This window comes from Protopterus annectens, chromosome 7.part0 (genome assembly GCF_019279795.1).
Source record: "Protopterus annectens isolate FY-2018-M chromosome 7.part0, PAN1.0, whole genome shotgun sequence".
Taxonomy (NCBI): Eukaryota; Metazoa; Chordata; order Ceratodontiformes; family Protopteridae; genus Protopterus; species Protopterus annectens.
This window is the reverse complement of record NC_056739.1, coordinates 1,731,180,876-1,731,203,032: the sequence shown is the minus strand read 5'-3', so window position 1 is coordinate 1,731,203,032 and position 22,157 is coordinate 1,731,180,876. Positions and strand designations below refer to the sequence as shown.

At 41.2% G+C, this 22,157-nt stretch overlaps 1 protein-coding gene across 5 annotated transcripts in view; it reads right to left on the bottom strand.

The window, feature by feature from the left end:
• Positions 1 to 22,157, bottom strand: part of MAN2A2 (mannosidase alpha class 2A member 2) — a 2,415,216-nt gene that overhangs the window by 476,786 nt on the left and 1,916,273 nt on the right. The gene's annotated exons all lie outside the window — the stretch shown is intronic.

Here is a 22,157-nt window from a genome sequence, read left to right as displayed (position 1 = left end):
AGATCATAGGAAGCCTGGCTAAGGAAGGAAGTGGAGCAACCATGCTGTGAGGTTGAGAGAAGGGATAGACCGGTGCAGCTGACCCGATTGGTGAATCAGAAGGTCTGGTACTGGGTCCAGATGCCACGGCTGCACCAAAAGGTGACGATGGAGGAACGGAAACCAAATTTGTCGAGGCCAATAGGGAGCAATGAGAATCATTTTGGCTCTCAAAACGGTGGCTTTCTGGAGAACTTGTGGAATCAGTGGAAAGGGAGGAAAGGCATACAGAAGTCCCTGGGGCCAATCCTGGGTTAGAGTGTCTCTGGGGGGATGGCCTGGAAGTGGGAAGAGAGAAAAGAAGTCTGGGCATTTGCTGTTTTGGGGAGTAGCAAAAAGATCGCAACATGGGCGGCCCCATTCTAGAAAAATCTCCTCCACTATAGATTGTTTGAGAGACCACTCGTGAGGCATGAGAATAGCTCTGCTCAATCTGTCCGCTAGAATGTTGGTTTTCCCAGGGATATGCGTTGCTACTAGAAACCGATGAGAGGAGATCGCCCATTGCCAAAGTCTGAGAGCTTCTCGACACAAGGGGTAGGACTTGGTTCCGCCCTGTTTGTTGATATACCATACTACAGACATGTTGTCTGTGTGAACTGCAATTGTTCCCAAGGGAAGAAAGTCGTTGAGGGCTTGCAACGTTAAAAGCACTGCTCTCATCTCTAGGACATTTATGTGCAGGTGGTATTCGAACGGTTGCCATGTCCCATGAACCATCCTGCCCTGATAATGACCCCCCCACCCGATCAGGGAGGCGTCCATAGTGACAGTGGCTACCGGGGCCGGGGGTACAAAGGGTCTGCCTTGGTGAATATGGGGAGAAGTAATCCACCAGGAAAGATGATACTTGCAAATTTGTGTCACCAGGATTTGGTGACGCATTGGAAGTTGTTGGTACGACCACTGAGTGAACAACATCCACTGAAGCAGACGCATGTAGAAGCGGGCCAGGGGAAGAAGGGTAATGGCCGCAGCCATGAGGCCCAGGACCTTCAGAACCATTCTGGCTTGGACTTTTTTGCTGGCAAGGATGATCCTCACGTGACTTTGTATATCTGAGATTCTTTGGTCTGTGAGGGTTGCTGACATCCGAACAGTGTTTAAGTTTGCGCCTATGAAAGTAATAGACTGGCAGGGCAATAAGGAGGATTTTTCGTAGTTGATCGAAATTCCCAACTGAGTGCAGAGATTTAGTGTGTAATCCCTGGCTTGAAGAAGTTGATGCCTGGTGGTGGCTGAAAGGAGCCAGTCGTCGAGATACGGAAACACCTGGAATCCTTGACGTCTCAGGTGAGCCGTGACCACTGCCATACATTTGAACACTCTGGGGGCTGTGGTGAGACCAAAGGGCAGGGCTCTGAATTGGAAATGACTGGACCCCAGCCGAAAGCGGAGAAACCTTCTGGAGCGTCTGTGAGTTTTTATATGATAGTACGCGTCCTGAAGATCTATTGAGCACATCCAGTTGTCCTTCTCTAGGAAGGGCAAAATTGACTGTAGTGTGACCATTCGAAATCTTGTCTTCCTCACAGACTTGTTGAGTCTGCTGAGATCCAATATTGGTCTCCAGTCTCCCGTCTTTTTGGGGACCAAAAAGAATCTTGAGTAGATTCCGGGCTCTGAATGGTCTTTTGTAACTGGCTGAATGGCTCTTTTTTGTAGAAGCTTTAATACTTCTAACTCTGCAATTTCCCTTAGACCGGGTGGTACATCTGGAAGGGAATTTGTGTGAGAGAAGGGACTTTCCTCGAAAGGAATTTTGTAACCCTCGGATATAATCGACTGTACCCATCTGTCTTGAGTGAGGGAACGCCAGGCTTCTGGGTACAGTGATAGTCTTCCCCCGACTGCCTCCAAGGATGGACAGTCGGGCAACATCTCAGGGATGCTGGAAGGGCTTGTCAGAGAGAGGCTCTCTGCTTCCCTGGTTTTGTGGACCCCCTCTGCCTCTAGAGCGTCTGTTGTTATTACCCCCTCTGCCTCTAGGGGTAAACTGACCACGTGTATCCGGCGTGACTCCTTGGGATTTGTGGAACCACATCTTTCCACCCTTCTGTCCTTTGGGGTAAGGTCTAGAAGGGGTGGAAAATCGAACCCTACGGCAGAAAGAGTCTTGCCGTCCTGTTCACACCTGGTCAATGTATCCTTCACTTGAGGGCCAAACAAAGCTGACCCATCAAAGGGAGAGTTTGTGAAGGACGCCTTAAAAGGATCTGCAAAATTACAGAGCCGCATCCAGGATTGACGTCTAAGAGCCACTCCTGTACCTGCAGCTCTACTCGCTCCATCTGCTGCATATGATATCAGTCGCATGGAGGAGTTAGCTATAGAATTAAGGATTCCTAGCTGAGAAGCAATTTTCTCTTGAGCCCCTGCAGCCGTAGGATCCTGTACTACTTCACCTAGTTCCTTAAGGATGTCCCTTTGGAGTCTGGTGAAGTGACATAAGTAGTTCAGCGAATGCATAGCAAAGGTCGCTGAAGAAAATATCCGCTTACCATACCTATCCATGGTCCTAGAATCCTTGTTAGGAGGATGAACTGGTACGGAAGGATCTGCAAGTTCCTTCTTAGTGGCAGCAGCCACCACCATGGCATCAACAGGGACACCTTTTGTAAGGAATTGCTTTTCCGAAGGGGCAGTAATAAATTTAGACGGCCTCCTGGGAACTGGCTCTACAGAGTCAGGAGCAGCCCAAGCCTTTCGAGCAATAACTTCCATAAGGGGGTCGAAAGGCGGAGACACCCAGGAGGTGGAGGGCCGAGATCCAAACACCTCTAGGTATACAGACACATCCTCAGAGGGATTTGTGGAGGGCCAGTTTCCCCTCTGTTTTAGGAGTTCTAGGATGTGAAAAGGAGACATCCTCAGAGGGGGATCTTGGGGATCCCTCCGACTCATCTAAGTCGGTATCTGAAGTGATAGACTCAGGGGAGTCTAGGTGTTTCCTCTTACAAGTCCTCTTGCGCGGAGGATCTCCTGACTGATCAGGAGAATCCTCGTAAGAGGGGGTTATTCCCAGTGGGGAAACCTGAGGCGGTGGATCTCTGGGTCCGGGAGCAAGAGAGATGGAAGAGATATCGACAGGCACAGTAGGGGGAGGAGCTAAGGGAATGGACTGCTGGCTGAGCCCAGTGGCCAGCACACTCTTCATCACCTCGAAGGCCCCCCTCCCAGGGAGGTCTGAGAGAACCCGTTCCGAAGAAACCGGGACTCCAGGGCCCACCGAAAGGGAAGGCTCCGAGGCAGATGTCGGAGCCGAGCTAACCAAGGCCGAGGCTCCAAGGGGAAGAGCGGGGTCGGACAAGGGTCCGATGCCACTCACCCCCTCGGAGGAGACCAGGGAAGCCCGACCACCGAATCCCTCCAAGGAAGGTCTCGAGGAGGAGATAAGAGTAGATGCTGAGGGTGCAGAAGGGGGGGGTATCCGCCCCTCAGCCATAGCAGTAACTATCCCCGAAGACTCCAGCTCCAAACTCTGAGGTAGAGTTGAAGGAGGAACTTGAAGAGGGTGTGGACTAATAGTCGTCTGTTGAGACGGACTATGCAGCATCTGGGCCAGTGCCTGTGATTTCAATAATCTACTTACCACCCTCTCTAAATCATGGTCTGAACGCCTGGACGACCTAGATGATCGGCTCCGATGGCTCCGCTCCGAGAGGAGAGGTGAGGCCGGAGCCGAGAGTATCGGTTCAAAGGAAGGGGACCTGGACCTCTTTCTCGACGGAACCATCGGAGCCGAGGAAACCATAGATCCAGACGGAGCCGAGGACTTTTCGGCTCCAAATGAAAGTCTCGATTCATCGGCTCCAGCCGGAGCCGATACAGCCGTAACAGTAATGGTGTCAGAGCCGGTCGGCGCCGACACCGAAGCCTGAGCCACATGGTGGTCGGAGCCAGTCGGAGCCGACACCGATGTGACCATAGAAGATTTTTGCAAGACAGGATCGGCTCCAGCCGGAGCCGATCTCGACTCCGAAGGAGTCGGAGCCGAGGCCACCGGCTTAGATACAGAAGCCTGGGCCTTAGAAGACTTAGAAGTCTTGCTCGGAGCCGACTTAGCCGGAGAGCCCTCCGGTTTAAGAAGACCCCTTAAAATCAATTTATTTCTCCTCTCCTGCAGGACTCTCTGGCTAAAGGAATGACAAATCGCACAGGAGTCCTGCAGGTGGAGAGGTCCCAGGCAATATAAACAAGAAGTGTGACCGTCTGTCAGAGACATCTTCTGACAGCACGAGTCACACTTCTTAAAGCCTGAGACCCTTTCTTTGGACATAGTTGCACACAAAAAGTACACAACCACACAGTCCCAAACAGACAACTAAGTTATCCCAAAATATAACTTAACCTCTCACACACACACACCCTGACGGGGGGGGGGGGGTGAAGGCCTGACTAAAAGAAGGGGAAGGAAATATAATTTTAGTCAGAAAAGGGCTTAAAAATAAAGAAATTAGAAGGTATTCTGAAGAAAAGTGAAGAAAATTAAATTTTAGGGGCAAAAAGTAGTTAAACTCTAACACTTACCAGGAGCTGGCAAAAGGAGGACCTCATCAGCAGCGCAAACGAGATCTGGGTACTTACCGCCTTGCATCATGGGATATGGGGCTGCCTCGAGCTGGTAAAAGTGACTCTCGAGCTTAGCAAAGTGCCGAGTCGGAGCCGAGGATTGGCTCCGAACCCATCAAGCAAGAATGAAGGCGAGATTGACAACTTAACATCTTAAAAATAAAAATCAGAGAGAGAGAAGATCAGCTTTTTTAGACATCAGGAGCCATTTTAGATGGTCAAGTCCAACATGGTGATGCATCTTCTAAATAGCAAGCAGAAAAAAAATCTACAGATTTTATTTTTTGAGCACTATCGTATAGACCTACAAATGTGTATATATGTGCACTCATGTGCATTCATATATGCAAGTACTTGTGGATACATTTACAACTGATGAAAGAAGAAAAAATGTCCATCAAATCTGTTCCAAAGATGACCTCTGAGAAGCTATCCCATCCTCTCATAACCTACCATTTCTATACAATTACACAGTTATACAATATTACACTCATCACTGGTTTTACATCCCATCAAAAACTCAAAGATTAGTCCACTCATCCACCATCATCTCATTAAAAATATGCTTCCCTTTTTACAGTTTAAAATTTCTGACCTCAGTTTGCACACAGTGAACTTTCCGTTTCTCCATCATTCTCAACTAAACCCCTCATATGGCTCTGTTCAGTGTATTATGCACCTCCTTTCGCTCATTTCAAGTAGAAATAAAAATTATTTCTCATGCTAAATTCCCTTAACTACCTTAATTTATATTTTTATTTTATTTAAACTTTAACTGTGTTGAGTGGAATGGTCCTTTAATCTCAGTGTCAACCCAAGCCAAATGGCATGCACAGATTTAAAACAGTTACTTGGCATTTACAAGAACAGAATATTAATAGAAACAGCTATTTTACAAATGCATTTGTGTAAGTACACTTTATTCACAGTTATTAAAGTAAAGTAATATTGCTGCAATCACATACAATCATTTCAAAAGTCAAATATATGCATATGTAGAAAATGGAATATAGGAAGAGACAGCAAATAACATGAAGGTGGTTACCCCTAGGTCCTTGGAAAGGTACACGTGCCCCACCTCCCCCACATAACCTAGCAACATTTTTCTAAATACTGTGCAGATAGTTTGAGCTCTTAAACTTCTAGGTACAGAATTGCATTTTGAAGGCCTGTCCTTGCCCTAAGTCCTGCTTTACCTGTGTTGGGAACCTTTACCCCTCCAAGCTCACATTCTACACATTGATTCTATCAGTAGTGCAATATCTTGCATCTGTCTCTGCTGAACCACTGCTGCAACCTATCCACCCATCCCATCAACCTGGTTGAATCCTTCATCAGAATAAATCCATCAAATATAATGTAAAACACAAGTCAGTGCCAGCTGCAAACAGGTTAATCCTACCTCTACTACAAAAAACATCTCACAGTCATTTAACCAATGCATTCATGAAAATGGTCCTTGTGGAATTCCCCTAACACTTTCTCTATACAGAATCCCTTAACAACCACTACATCCTTCTCTGCAGCCATTTTTCAAACCACCTCACAAACTTGTAAACGAAGCTCACTCAGCATTATTCAGAGAGGAAAACAGTCAAAAGTCTTACTGAAATCTAAACACATCATATTCCAATGGATTACCTGTATCCATTTAAGTTACTCAATCACAAAACTGCAGAAGATTATTTTATTTTATTTGTTTCCAGTTTGATAACCGGGGAGGTCCACAGGGCTCAAGGAGCCCGTTTTTAATGGAGGCCCGGGGAGAAAAGCTCCGTATTACATAAAAGTAATACAAAAAGTAGTATTATATCATGAGATTTAGCAAAGTACAGTTGCAAAATAGAAGAACATTAATTACACAATTACGTAGTAGATTAGGGAACCATTTGCACAGCATTTAAAATGGACAGAGGTAGTAGATCATGTGTACATAGTTTTAAAAACTAACAATTATAAATCTGTGAATAGTTATAAAAACTAATATTTGAAGGATTGCAGTAAATACAATTTGCAGTAGAATAGGGGAGAAATAAAGGTGGAAAGTACACTATCTGCTTTAAATACATTCATGATATTGATGTATTAAGAGAGAGGCAGATGTACAATAGAAAAAGAGGAGTGCATACATGGCAGCGTTGATTATCTTTGTTAGATAGCATCAACATTTATATGTAGGCAGTAATGAGAATCAATCACAGAAGGGGGAGAGAAGAGAGATAGAAAAGTATATACAATATTTACAATATTCAAAGGTATTGTTATATTACGTTAAAGTCAGAGAGAGGGAGCTGCTTAGGAAAACAGCATGGAGTAGAGGTAAATGTAGAAGTACATGTAGAAGAGTCTTTAGCAGGTTAGGTAGGTAGAGTGTAATTACATTTCCAATTAAGGGAGAGGTAGGAATGGAGCTGGGTTTTAAAGTGTTCAAAGTTTTCAAAAATTCTTGAGAGTTTGAAAAGATTTCTTCACAGTGAACTTGCTGCCACTCATTCTAAATTCCATTATCAACAAAAAAATTGTCAACTTTCATCTTACAATCCAGTGCACAAACCATCTCCATGGCAAAAGTCATCAACCTCAAAAAAGTTTATAACTTTCCAGGATACTTGAATATCCTCCTTAAAGAACGGCATAACTGGTGCTTTTTTTCCAGTCAGCTAGAAAGAGATTCTCTAGTTCCGTTTTCGACTGGATGTCTTCTGTGTGGAGTATGCATGTCCTCCCTTTTTTCTGTATGAGATTTTTCCAGGTGCTTTGGTTTCCTCCAACATTCCAAAGACATAACTTAAGGTGGATCAGAGACTTTAATATTCCTGTAGGTGTGAGTGAATGCATGTGACCTAGAAACTTCAATTTCTGTATGTTTCTCTCTCTGATTTGAAAACTCCACAGGAAGTGGTGGCTGTCCATGGGGTCACTCTAAAAGCTGGATGTGACCCATAAAAGAGTAAAAGAGAAAGTACTACTCTCTCACAGTTACCTAGCTGGATGTGACCCATAAAAGAGTGAAAGAGAAAGTACTACTCTCTCACAGTTACCTATCTTGACTCATTTCACATCATTCCCCTCTTCCTCAGTTTCTGTATGTATGCAAATTAATGATGTTTACAAATTTTCTTGTATCTTTTTCCTCATGTACATAGTGTAAATATTTTATTACTGTTTTGCTTTGCTGTGGCTATTCCTTTCTGCACATGCATTACTATTGTTACTTTTGTTATTAGTCTTGTTAATGGAGCTTATCTCCTAAGGCCACTCCAGAAAAGGCATCTTTTTAGACCCAGTCACACTTTTCTAATAAATAAATGCAAATAAATAAGTTTAAAGAGTTTTTAAACACAGCTGATAATGGACCTGATATAACACCTAAAGGATTTTGTTCTCTGGTACCTTATTGTTCCCTCAAGGCTCAAAGCTCAACTTTATACTCATCTCATCAAAATTACTGTTTGTGCAGCATCTAAATATCAAACACAAATACAACGCCATCAGACTTTCACTCTTTTTAAAACAGATTCAAAATATTCCCTGTTCATGTCTGCATATTTACTTCTCTGACACCTCATTTGTGAATCTTTCCCTTCTCTCAATATCAAAAAGATGCTTTCTTTTTTCGGCCATTATACCCTCAACCAGATTCTTTTTTTTCAGCTTTCTTACTGCAGTTTACCTTCTTGTATGCACTATTCTTTATCTGTTTGTAAACGTCCCTACACTTGTCCCTTACACATTTCTACACATAGACCTTCTCTTTGTATTTCAGCAACTTTCTGGCATCTTCGGTTTAACCACAGAGGTCTCTCCTTCCTCTTATTTAGTATCCAATCATGAGCTTCCTCCACACCACAGTCACTACCATTTTAATTCCTCTACAAAACTCATTCATCCCTTTTGTCTTTGTCCAGCTATATGAGCTTCAACTACTTTCTTTATTTTCCCATAATCTATTCTAAGATGCTTAATTTGTTCCCATCTGCCTTCCTCCTGATGATATATTAGTTACCCATATTTCCATTACATCATGTCTGTCCACCTAACTCTATAACTCGCTGTAAGTGAACAGGAAAAAAATAAATAAATAAATGATAAAAAAGCAGTCATCTGTAATAAGCCATTCTTTCTACTGGCATACCAACCAGGTGGTCAGATATATGGCACATACTCTCTCCCTCCAGTCCCAGCCATTCAGGTTCCATTTCTGTACCCCGCTCTTCAATAAAAAAAGCATTTCTTCTTTTAAACTGTAGCAAACAGTTGTTACAGTTTATACCTGCCAGCATTGAGCACTTCAGCGCTCACATTTTAGTTAAAAAAAAGAAATCTCTTTAAACTGCAGCAAACTGCTTGCTACAAATGTGGGAAACAGTTTAGTTTATAGCCTGCCTGCACTGAGTGCTACAGCACTCAGGTTTTACTTGGTTAAAAAAAAAAACTTTTAAACTTAGGGCATGAAAAAAAGCTTAGTTCTCTGAATTTCTTACTCCACAGTTCTCCCGGACTAAGCCATTACATAAGCATGTATCATAGTATGTGGCCTTATTCTACTTGTAAAAACTGAACTGCTTAATTGCTACCCCACTACTTTTTCTGTATGCAGTAAACTGTACATGTCTACTTTCATCACTATCCCCATCTAAGCTCCATGACAAGACATCAGTTTCAATCAACCCTACCTTCCTTCCTTCCAGAAATTCACAGACCACTATTCCATTCTCTTCAATATCACTATTGAAGACAGCTCCTGCACCCTAAGCAATGTCTCCTTCCACCTCCCCTGCTCCAGCAGCCACATTATTCAGAAATCCAGAATCCCCATAATCCATTTTCATAAGACACTGTCTTACCCATCTCCCTACAACTATTTAGCACAAACTTTTCTATTTTCTCCAAACTTTCACCATATCCTTCTCCAACTATACTATTTCCCATCATATACCATGTCTCAATTTTCTACTACAAATCCCCACTTGCTACACTACTTCCCCATTACCTGCTTGACAAATTCTTACTACCTAATGTTATCCCCCACTACCATGTGGCATCAATCAACTGCCACCCCACTCACAGTTCCCTCCCATTACAGCTGCCCATGATCTGACTCACTCCTTAATTAAACTATCCCCCATCTCCCTCAATCCAAATCCCTCCCACCACATCTGCATAAGAGCTTGCTCTCTGTTCACATAATTTAACTCATTAACCTGTATGTGGTGTGGAATTCCACACCTGTAACAGCCTACATAAAAAGTTTGCATTCTTTACCATTTTGTGAAAAATAAATTTCAAAAGCATAAAACAGAGAGAGAAAATATTTTGTGAACAGTAAAAGCTATTAAAACTGCACAATGTTGCTGCAATGTTATCAGTAAGAAGTATTCTTTACAATGATAAGAAACAGTGCATTCATAGTCTTTCCATAAATGCTATATTATACACAAACCCCAAATTATATTTTTGCTAAACTTTCACAAACAAATTCTCATATCTTGGAAACTGTACAACCAAGACATATATTGTTAGACATTTCTGTTAACCAGACATACGCTTTCACATGATAAGAAATTCTTGTATGAGTGCATGTTTATCGAGCTATTTACAGAAATATGAAAATCTATGCTTAATTGTATAATTATCCCTATATATAGCATAATGTCTCTCAAGATATGCAACTTGCAGGGCAAGTATCAAAGATAGTTTTATTCAACAATAAGGTTTCACCTGATGTTATGCAACAGTATGTCACCTTTTTTTTGAAATATTAAGTACATATGAAAATACTGTTTAATTTCATAATTACTAGCAATATTTCAGTTATAGTGTGATATAAACGGACATGCCAATGAATTTCCATGTCTTCCATAATGGAATACCACATCAAATCCCTCAATAACATGTAGGACTCTCAGTTACAAAAATATGAAGCACATAAGAAAATTTTAATAATAAGTGATGAATAGCGATTCAGTTCTGTACTGCAGCACACCCTAGATTAACAATCTCAGTGTCATTTTGTTAATAAATCCTTGCAGTTTCTAATACTGCCTATTAATAAATGGAACTGGCTTTTAATCAGAAACTGTTAGAAAAAGAAGAAATATTAAAACAAGCAGTCCTTTTAAGTTAACAACCCAGCTCTAACCCAATAGAACAATTTGGAGTACTGGCTGATAAAAATAAGTGACTACACTAGAAGCTATCTGAAAATAAAGCAACACTACAAGTCTCCATCAGTCAAACTGTGCAAAATTACTTTTATAAAGAAAGTGAAGGCAAATTACAAACAAAATGGATAAAAGAAAAAAGTACAATTATGTAAAATGTTACCGTTAATAGTATATGTCCTTCTCCTCACTGTTGTAGTATTCTTTATAATAGGCATCCCCTGCTAAGGGGAGCCCGATGTCCAGCCAGTATACAAAAGCCTTTAGGTTGTAATGCATACACCGTATGTCACACATATCCTCCCCGAGTACAGAGTAGGGCATAAAGGTGACATCTGGATGTACCGGCCTCAGAAATGAAAATCCCCAGTCGGAACAACAGTCCAAGGATACTAGTAGTTAACAAGCACATCTAGAAGGAAAAATGACCAGGGGGAGGAGGGTAGGCGCAAGTATTGCAACAGTGAAGAGAAGGACATCTACTGCCATGATAAGATTTTACACAACTGTACTATGTCCCTCCATATCACCGTTGCAGTATTTATTACAATATGGAAAGTGCAATAGCTCAGGAAAAAGACTTGGAGGAGGAAGGGCTAGCAGAACCCTCTAGAAACCCATGGACAGTGGCCCTAGCAAAACCAGCTCTAACCCTAGAAATCACATCCAACTTTTAGTGCTTGGTAAAGGTACATATAGAATTCCAGGTATCTGCCTTAAGAATAGAATTAGTATCCAAACCCTTGAAAAAAGCACCAGAAGAAGCCACAGCCCTAGTAGAATGAGCATTAACAGAAGAAGGAAGGCTCTTCCCATGAAAAGAATAGCAAAAAGAAATATATATGGCTTTAGATATCCAAGAAAAAATGGTTTGCTTTGAAACAGGCAAACCCAAAGACCATGGATGAAAAGAAAAAATACCTGTTCAGATTTACAAAATGCTTTAGTCTTACCCAAATAATGTCTGAGTTGTCTACACAAATACAAGGTCTGCAAAACCTTCTCACTAGCAGACTGCAGAGAAGGGAAAAAGTGGGCGAATTAATAGACTGATTAAGAGACAACTTATTAACTACCTTGGGCATAAAAAGAGAATTAGTATGAAGGGACACACTGTCCTTATGGAAAACTAAAAAAGAAACAGCCATAAGGGCTTGCAGCTCAGACATCCGTCTGGCAGAACTAAGGGCCAAAAGAACAGTCTTTCAAGAATAATGCTGTAAGGAACCTGAAGCAGCAGGTTCAAAAGGAGCCCAAGTCAATTTTTCTAAAACAAAATTAAGGTCCAAGGAAGGAAAGAAGAACAGGCCTAATGTGAAGGACGCCTTTAAGAAACTGCTTGATCTCAAAGCTAGAGGCTAAAGGAGGGCCTTAACAGAAGAATATGCCAACCCAGCATTGAGCAATTCACACAAATAAGACAGATCTAAAGGAACATCCACATTAAGTGGATCCAGGTTACAAGAAAGACACAAAACAGAAAACCTCTTCCATTTGGATAAGTAAGATTTCTGATTAGTGGATTTCCTGGCCTCCTGCAGGACCCTAAGCACATCCTCAGAAAAAAAGTGTCAGTAGGGGATCAAAACCCTATCACCCACAATGTCAGTTGAAGAGTGGACAGGTGGGGATGCATGAGAGACCTCTTGCCTTGTGTCCTGTAAGGAAACTTTTGATGATTGCCCTTAGGAAGATGCAGAAGAGGGAACCAATGCTGTCTAGGCCAAAGGGAATCACCAGCAAGATTTTGGGAGCATCCTGCTGAATCCTGAACAGGACTTACAGAATGAGAGGAAGGAGAGGGAAGGCATAAAGAAACATCCCCTTCCAAGAAAAACAGACAGCGCCTACCTTTCAGGCCAGAGGGCATGGGGTTCTGGTACAAAATAGAAGTTGTCTGTTCAGAGGGGAGGCAAATAGATCTACTTGAGGAGTACCCCACTGGTGGACAATGTTCAGAAACACAACACTGTGAAGCATCCACTCGTGGGATGGTGTTATGGACCTGCTTAGAGAATCTGCCACTATGTTCTGATCTGAGGAAATATAAACTGCCTGAAGGGTCACCTTATGCTGGATAGCTAGCTCCCAAACCTGAAGGGCTAACCTGCATAGGAGACAAGACCTTGTTGTCCCCTTGCTTGTCAGCATACCACATCACTGTGATAGTCTGTCAGAATCTTGAGGGTCCCTGGAATAAAAAGAGAATGAAAAGCCTGCAGAGTCAGCAGAAGAACTCTCATCTCTTTGACACTGATCTGGTCTTGTTTTGTTGAAGCAACTAAAGGCCTGCAGCTTCAGAGGGTTGAAGGAGTTCCCCCATCTCATGTCCGAGGCATCTGTGAAAAGTTCCTTAGAGGGGATTGGAGGTTGAAAGGGAAGCCCTGGGTTGAGGGACAACTGATGAATCCACCACTGAGGGTCCAGCTTGAGGCATGGAAGTAGAGGGACTAGAAAATCTAAAGGGTGATCATGTTGAAGCCAAACAGACTTTACAAACCACTGGAGTTTTCTCACGTGGAGCATGGCTACAGGTAGCATAGGAATGGTGGAAGCCATGTAAGCCAGAGCCCTCAAAAATTCTCTGGCTGTGAGTGAAACCAGAGGAAGAAGGGACTGAACAAAAGCAACGAGAGTTAAGTTCTTAAGAGGAGGCAGGGATGTCAGCACTGGAATAGTTTGGATCCTGCATCCCAGAAAAACAAGATCCTGAGAAAAAGTCAGCAACAGCTTCTGGAAATTTACAGTAAACCCTCAGGCTTTGCAGGAGAGAAATGGCAAAGTGTAGATCCTGAAGTATGACATCTGGACAGGAGGCATGAATAAGCAGGTCATCCAGTTAAGGAAAGACTTGCATCACTCTTAACCTGCAGAAAGCAATCACAGGAGTGAAGCATTTGGTGAAGACCCTTGGAGCAGTAGAAAAGCCAAAGGGCAAAGCAGAGAACTGAAAATGCCTGGAAGCAACACAGAAATGTAAACAACTTCTTGAAAAGGGGATAAATAGGAATGTGTAGAGAAGCATCCTTGAGATCCAGGGAAACCAGAAAAGCCTGAGGAAGTGGCAGAAGAAACAAGGTTTAAAGGGACAGCATCTGAAAGGAAGGGACCTTCAAAAAGGTGTTTAGTTGAGATAGATCCAGAATGGGTCTCCAGCTGCCTTCTTTCCTGGAGACCAAAAACATTCTGGAATAAAACCCCTTCCCTCTCTGAGCAGTTGGAACATCCTAAATAGTCCCCCTGACAACACCTGGTTTGTCAGGAAAAGGAGGCTTCTGAGTAGAAGGAGCTTGGGTAGCCTTAACAGGGGGAGCTCCTCTCCCACCCTTTTTACCTTTGAGGGGAGAGCAAGGCTGTCTATGGACAAAAGCCGGCTTATTAGGATAATTCCTCTGAAACGTGGTCACAGGGGAAACACAAATATCCTTCAACCCCTGTAAAGCATTGCCCTTTTCTTCCGGGGACTTAAACAACTCTGCCACAACAGCAGCATCATGCAAATATATATTATCGAGAGGAGCAGCCATTAGTTTAGCCTTTATATCACTCTGAGCCAAGAATACCTCCTCAAAACAGATACAAAAGCAGCAGCCCTAGATGAAGCATCAGCTGCATCATAGCTGCATTTAATGGAAAGGCAAGCTACTTGGGAGGACGTCCCTAGCAAGCCAAGAGAAGAAGCCTTCCCCTCAGAATCAGGGAGATCTGAAACAGCCTGACAGGCTTGAGAGACAAGAGCAAAAACATATCTAGTCATATGCATCTGATAATTACCAGCTCTAAAGGCTAGGGTAGCAGACGTATACAGCTTCTTACCCAGCCACTCCATGGTTCTGCTATCCTTACCAGATGAAAGCAACTTTGTAGAAGGCAACAATTTGGAGGGCTTCTCAGAAGCAACTGACAACACAGAGAGGTCAGCAGAGGGACACACAAAAAAATTTGCAATCCTCAAGCGCTTTATAAAACCTATCAGTTTTTTTGGGGGGAGCAGTGGGTTGGGAATCAGGAGCTTGAGAAGCAGTGGAAAAAGTAGCCAACGAGGCAGCAAGAACAGGAGGAACAGCAGAGGGAATAGGAGACTCCAGTTGTTATAGTGCCTCTTCTGAATATCAGACACCTGAGCACAGTCCCATTTAAAAAATGCCATCATTCTAGAACCATGATCACCAAATGAAATCTGCTCAAAAAGACAGTCAGGGCTGACAGACTCTTCTTTCTCACAACCACAGTCAACTGGCAAAGGATCTGGGAGGAATATGTAAGGGACTCTTCATCAGAATCAGTAGTATCCTCTTTAATCCCTCTTTAATTGCCAATAACTTCAATACCTTCTTTACTACTTCCATACAAAGTCTAGCTAACCACTTATCTCCTGATTCATCCCAACTCCTCTTAAGTAACATCAACAACTCCCTTCTTCCCCTTCAATTTCAACCCATACCCACCTCCTACATACAATCTCTCTTACAAAAACTTAAACCAACTACCCCCTCAGCAGATAAGCTCCCTGCTGAATTCCTTCAAGTAGCAGCTAAAGCTATTGTCTACCCTGTTTCTATCCTAATAAACCAATCTATAAATGAAAGTACTTTTCCAGCAATCTGGAAGATATCACACATTATACCCTTACACAAAGGAGGTAAATCCACTGACCTCTCTAACTATCGCCCTATAGCACTATTATCTCCTCTAGCCAAAATCATGGAAAAATGTATACACAAACAACTACTTAACCATCTCCTTCATAACAACCTACTAGCTAACACTCAGCATGGATTTAGACCTTCACATAGCACTACCACTGCACTACTTTCATTTACCAACACCATCAACTCTAACCGCAACAACAACAAACTAACCTCTGCTCTTTTCCTAGACCTGTCAAAAGCCTTGACATGGTCAACCACACACTTCTTCTACACATATTAAAATCCCTTGAATTGGTTTCCTCTTCCTTATCCTGGTTCTCATCCTATCTTGAAAACCGACAACAAGCAGTACTCTGGAAAAATTCTCTATCTACTCTACTGCCTATCTCTTTAGGAGTACCTCAAGGATCTATACTAGGTCCACTCCTATTCTCCATTTTTATTAATGATCTCCAATCATCTATCCAAAACACAACCTGCATACAATATGCAGATGATTCTACCATTATATGCACAGCTTCCACTCAATCCGAACTCCAGTCACTGACACAATCTACCTTTTCAATAGTCGAACAGTGGTTCTCAAAAAGATGTCTTCTCCTGAACCCCAAGAAAACAAAACTGTTACTATTCACACCTACCCACAAATCTTCTCAACTTAACTTCACTGTTACTGCAAGTGACAACTCCGTCATCTCCTGATTCTACTACCAAGCTGCTAGGTGTTACTATTGATAATAATCTTAACTATGATTACCACATCAATAACACCATAAAAGCAGTTAATAAAAAGATTGGTTCACTGTACAGAATTAAACCCTTCCTTACACCAGAAGCACGGACCACCTTAGCACAATCACATCTTATCTCTACACTAATGTATGCTTCTTCTATTTACACTAATCTCTCTAAAAGCAACCTAAGGAAACTGACTACATCCTACCACAATATAGCTCGCTTTGCCACAGCATCCCAGTACAGAACTCACCACTGTCTTAACTTAAAACACTTACACTGGTTAGAACTTCCTAACAAGCTTATATATCAACAACTCTTAATAACACATAACATTCTATACCAACCATTAAAGACACCTGCTCTTAATAACCTCCTGATCCCCTATAATAACTTGAAACAGCTGCGCTCCACGAAAAGCTACAGGTCAACACAACTAGAATTACAAATTCAGCAGGTAACTGCCTTTTCTCCAACTCAGTAGGCAAAATATGGAATAACCTCCCTCACACATCACCTCTCTAGCCTCCTTTCATCTTTTCAAAAAACAACTTCTTTTATATCTGAACAACTTTTGGCTCTGTTCCTGTACAAATCCAGACTAATCTACTTTTTTCTTTCCACTATCATATTCCCAGAATTCTAAATTGCAATCTTTCTCTGGGATATCAAAGGACCCAATGACTGTACTGCTAAAAAAAAAAAAAAAAACACAAATGTCCTTTACAACTATGTATATACAGTTTAAAATATGTAATATCCCATCCTCACATAATTGTACTGTAAAGAATTACTGTCTCTCTCAATATGTGGATAGTACTATGTCTTTTTATTACTTGACCTAGACTAAGATGTAAGCATTGTTGCTCAATGTCTGTAACACAGGTAATTATTGTAAATGTTTAATTTTTATAATCTTGTTTTAATCTTGGAGCTTTTCTCCCCGGGCCTCCACTGAAAATGGAAATTATCCAGTTGGACTAGCCCGGTCAACAAATGTAAAATAAAATAAAAAAAAAAATAAAAATAAATAAATAAATATCCTTCTCAGAAGAATCCTGCTCCCTGGGTCTCTTAAGAGGGGTAGAAGATCGGGGAGGAGCAGGAACAGAAACTCGCTGTGCAAGCTTAAGAGTCATAAGGACATTAAACAGACCTTGAGTGAAGTTTTGTCATTCACTCTGAGGATCTTTCAGAGCAGGCAAAATATGTTTAGTTTTCTGCTTCTATTTAACTGGGGCATCAGCCATGAAATATTTTGGAGGCTCAGACCCTGAAAACACTCTGTAATGGTAGTCGGTACCTCTACTCTCACTACAATTTGAGAAACACCCCTAAGCCCTTCGGGAATAACCAGCCGTGGATCCCCTTGTACATCCAAAGTGGATGTCTGTAAAACCTCCACGGACGTGCATTGCATCGGATCCATGCAGGCCTCTGAAGCGCTCTAAGCAGAGAAATCTGAGAAAACCGGATGATCCTCTGGGCTTTCACCAGCCTCAAGAGAGACTTCTGGTGGAGGTCAAAGAATCAGATTGAGCTTTCTTGGCCTTTTTCTTTGCAAATGGCTGGCCCTCAGACTGGGAAGATTCTTCCATGGTATCTTTAGCCAACAGTTTAAGTCACTGGTTCTTTAAGTAACTCACAAGGGAAGAAAGCCAACTCCACAATGTCTTGGGGATGAAAGCCTGACAAATCTCACATTAGCTTACGTATTTTAACTACCAAAATTCTCTATTGCTATTTTTATTGAAATGTATCCGTCTTGCTATTTTTATTGCATTTTATATCTTTGGAGCTTTTCTCCCCAGGCCTCTGCTGAAAAAGGGCAATAGCTCAGCTGGACACTCCTGGTCAACAAATGTAAAATAAAATAAAAATAAATAAATGACGTATGATTGGGGGAAGCACCTAAAAAGAACAAATGCTGCTCATGACAATCTTTATGAGGAACCTGTCTCCCGCACTGGCATTTCCCCTTTCTGGATAACATGAAACCCATTAACCAGAAGCAAGACAAAAAGAAAAAAAAAAAGAAAAAAAAAAAAAAAAAAACAATGGGGCACTTATTTAACAGCAGTAGAAACCAGCAGATGAATGAGTGTTCAAACCAATGATCAAAGATGGTATTGAAAACTGGCAAAGAAGTTCAGAAGCTGGTATCTACAGATGTCACCTTTACACCTTACACCATGCCTGAGGACCATACGTGTGGCATACGGAATACACATTACAACCTAAAGGCTTTTGTATCCTGGCCAGATGTCGGGCTACCCTTGGTATGGGATCTCTATTGTAAGGAATACTGCAATAGTGATATGGAAGGATATCAGAGGTTATGACAAGGAAAAAACACAAGTCACAATGACATACATTAAACCATAAAACAGTATATTATTTCTATCGCTACATCCTCATCAGCATTGAATAAAACAAAATAATTTCACAATGGGAACAGGAGACAGATGTAGTGGCTCTTCCATTTTTCCATGGAGTACAACCAGCATCTATCTGTAGACATGGGTTCCTTTGAAAGCATTCTACAGAATAGTTAAGTGACTCAGCACTAATTAACAGATGCGAGTTCATCTCCAGCCAACAGACACAACAGTACAAAGGGAACCTAAATGCTTGGGGAACAAGAGGTCACAACAGGGATCCAGTATGATTGAACCATCATAAATTTATCAAGTGTTGACCTAAGTAGCCAATGTCAATTCACCATTACACAAAAGTACTAATTTTGCTCCTACCCAGACAAAACATTTTTCTGATGCAGTTACTAATATCTGGTTGTAAACTTGACATGTATTTTTCATAAAGACAGATAGTACTTATGTTGAAAGATTAGACAATGATATTTTATCCGATATGGATGAGGACCTTTTGGACTTAATTACTTAAACAAGATGTAACTAAAAATGAATTTAGTGTTGAAGAAGGTGACAATATATTAATGTTAACGCTATGTTGTTTTTATAGTTCCATATCTCAAATCAACAGCTGTGTTTATGCCTCCTAAAAATAGTTTTAATATTAAGATGCTTGAGGAAGTCACATTTACCTTTAGTCAGAAGTTTATATATAAAAAAAATAAATAAATAAGATACAATTTTAAAAAAAACTTGACTTGACAAGCCTTAAATGACTTAAAAAGGAAAACAAGAAGCTTGGCTCTGTGGAGTACAAGGAAAAAAGCCTTACATATGATCCAGTTGACCTGAATTTGAGTAGTGTCTTGGGCCCTGGAGAAGCTGTGTGTATATGGGAATGGCAGATGTTTGCTCCTCCATCCTAAAGTGAGGGAACTGAGAGCCTGTTTGGTTGTCTGCCCCTTAAAAGTAAAGACTTGGAGGAGACAATGACCAACCAGTAACCAGGGATGTGGGCTTTGCACTTCAAGCTTGCTAGGTGTGTGCATGTGCATGTGTGTAGGTACACACATGAGCATATATGAGCAAAGCAGGCCCCCACAGCAGTAAAAGTGCTCATATCACCCACCAGGGGGAGATGAGGATTAGCAGAATCACTCCAGTCACTTGAGATAATGAGGGCCTTGGGTTAAGCCCATGACAAATCAGAAATGGTAGCATCAAAATCCAGGACAGATATACTGGTAATTGCAGTCATCACCATTGTACTACTACTAGTCTGGACAACCTGCTGAGAGGGGTGAGGCTGCAGAAGGCTGATAGTCTCAGACAGCCATGGCACCAAGCAAGACTGCCTGAATGATGGCTTTATCTGGTTAGTTTTCACTCTTGTCATTGGCCATACTGCTGACATATAGTTTACGACAAACTGGAGAGGGGATTCATGATATGCAGATGACAAGGCAAAACGCATGCAGGGGAAAAAAGCAGGCTTACTTTTAAGGAAGCAGATAAATGGGGGAACAGTCATTTCTGGCATGGAAAATATGCTGGTACCTGTTTAAACTAACTAATTAATAAACACCAGTTCCTGACTTCTTTGTCTTTTAAGAAACGTAATTCTGAACTTTTGGAACTCCTAAATGGAGGACAAATGCTGGGTTTTCATGCAAACAGGATGTAAGGAAACTACATATCCTACAATCAAGGAAATAACTGTTTGCATCTTGAAGGTGCACAAGGATTAGTAAAATCTGTATGAGAGAACAACTGTATTAGATATAAATGTGTTCTATACAATGGATAGGTTACTCTGAATTCTCTTTTGACATAAATTATCAAGCATACGTTTGTCATACAAAGACAAAGGGAATCTGCTGGAAATAAACAAAATAAAGGTCCAACAAACTAAGCCAAAGAATAGTCAGCGACCAGGAACAGAGCCAAAATGTAATAAAAAACTCAATTCGAACTTTAATACTGTATATACATAAAAATCAATAAAACATCAAGCGCTTTCGTCTCTGCATTCGGAGACTTTATCAAGATAAAGAACAGTCTGTGAATAAGCCATTTAAATAGCACATACCCAAGTGTAATTCAATCAAAAAATGAGATTCATAAATTAGTATTCATGAAGTATCAGGACACATGCAATTACAATTGTTCACAGTTAAAATATTTAAAAACAGTAAATAGACCAAATATAAAACATGCTAAACCAATGTGGCACCCATTCATATCCAACACTAATGTGGCAACCATCTATATAAAAAATACTAAAAAAATCATTAAATAAAAACTTTTTAAACGTGAATAAATACATAAAGAAATACCTAAACACATAAATGCATCAATTATGAACACTGACATCCAGCCATGTGAATATAAACATGAATATACACTTCAATACCTTATTAATAAATATTATAAAAACAATATAAAAATAAAAATATATATTCAGCCTAAATATGTATATATATATATATATATATATATATATATATATATATATATATATATATATATATATATATATATACACATTTTTGTCTTCTCTGTTGTTAATCTGTTTCAACTTATGAAGTCAGTATGATATCCATGTTGTATATTAATTGTTCTATAACACTTGTAATCTGCTGCTTTTTTAATAAAAGTATTTATTTAATAAAAGAAACTATGTCCCGTAATAAGAAATCTTTCTTTCTTTATTTTTTTTCTGTACCTGTTTGCTCCCTGCTGCCTGCTGTCTATCATACTATCTACTGGCCCATGCATTCCTCAAGCTGTGAGAGTTGTTCATAGCCCATTTGTTCCCTGTAAGGCAAGAGTTGATCACACAGCCTTCATTGTGGCTGCCATTACTGCATTTTTATACATGTAGCCCACCCACTAGTGGTGACACTGGCTCTGCATCACCACAGAGAGATTGCCTACGCCACTTGATACATAAGCATGCCCACTCTTTGACAAGCCTCTGTAAGGTTACCATATTGGCTTGGGTTGACACACCCACATCCTTCTCCCAGGGTCGTAGACTACACTATACCCTTGGAGTGTCAGATCATCACGGGGGGGGGGGGTAGTCTCACCGCAACCCTCCCAGGTGGGCGTGTTGACTTAAGAGCACATCTCCAGGATCCTGAGCCACTAATTGATCTCAGTTCATCTGAGTCACAGTCATGACTTTATCCCTGTGTACCAAGATTCCAGTAACTCCCAGATTTCAGCTCTAAAGATCCACTGAGAGCACTCAGAATTGGCACCTTTAAACTGAATGCTCTAGCCTGCATAAGAGCCCAGGATATACAGTCTTTTTAAAGACACTTTTAGCTACAGTCTTTTTAAAGACTGATACGAACCATGGATAAGAACCATGGGACCTATGTTTCATTAGCCCAGGATCCAGACAGAAAAGCATTCAAAGGTATCCTACCCTGACCCACACCTGACAGCAATCCTCCACTTAGATTTTACTCCCAATGAGAGGTAAGCAGACAATGCCATACCACTCTTCCCAATGGCCAGCTAGCTCTAGGAGTCGCTAGGTCATAATGGGGTCCTTATCTCTCTATGCCAATCGGGCTGGTGTTTTACTATAAAATAAAAGCTGTTTTCTTTTC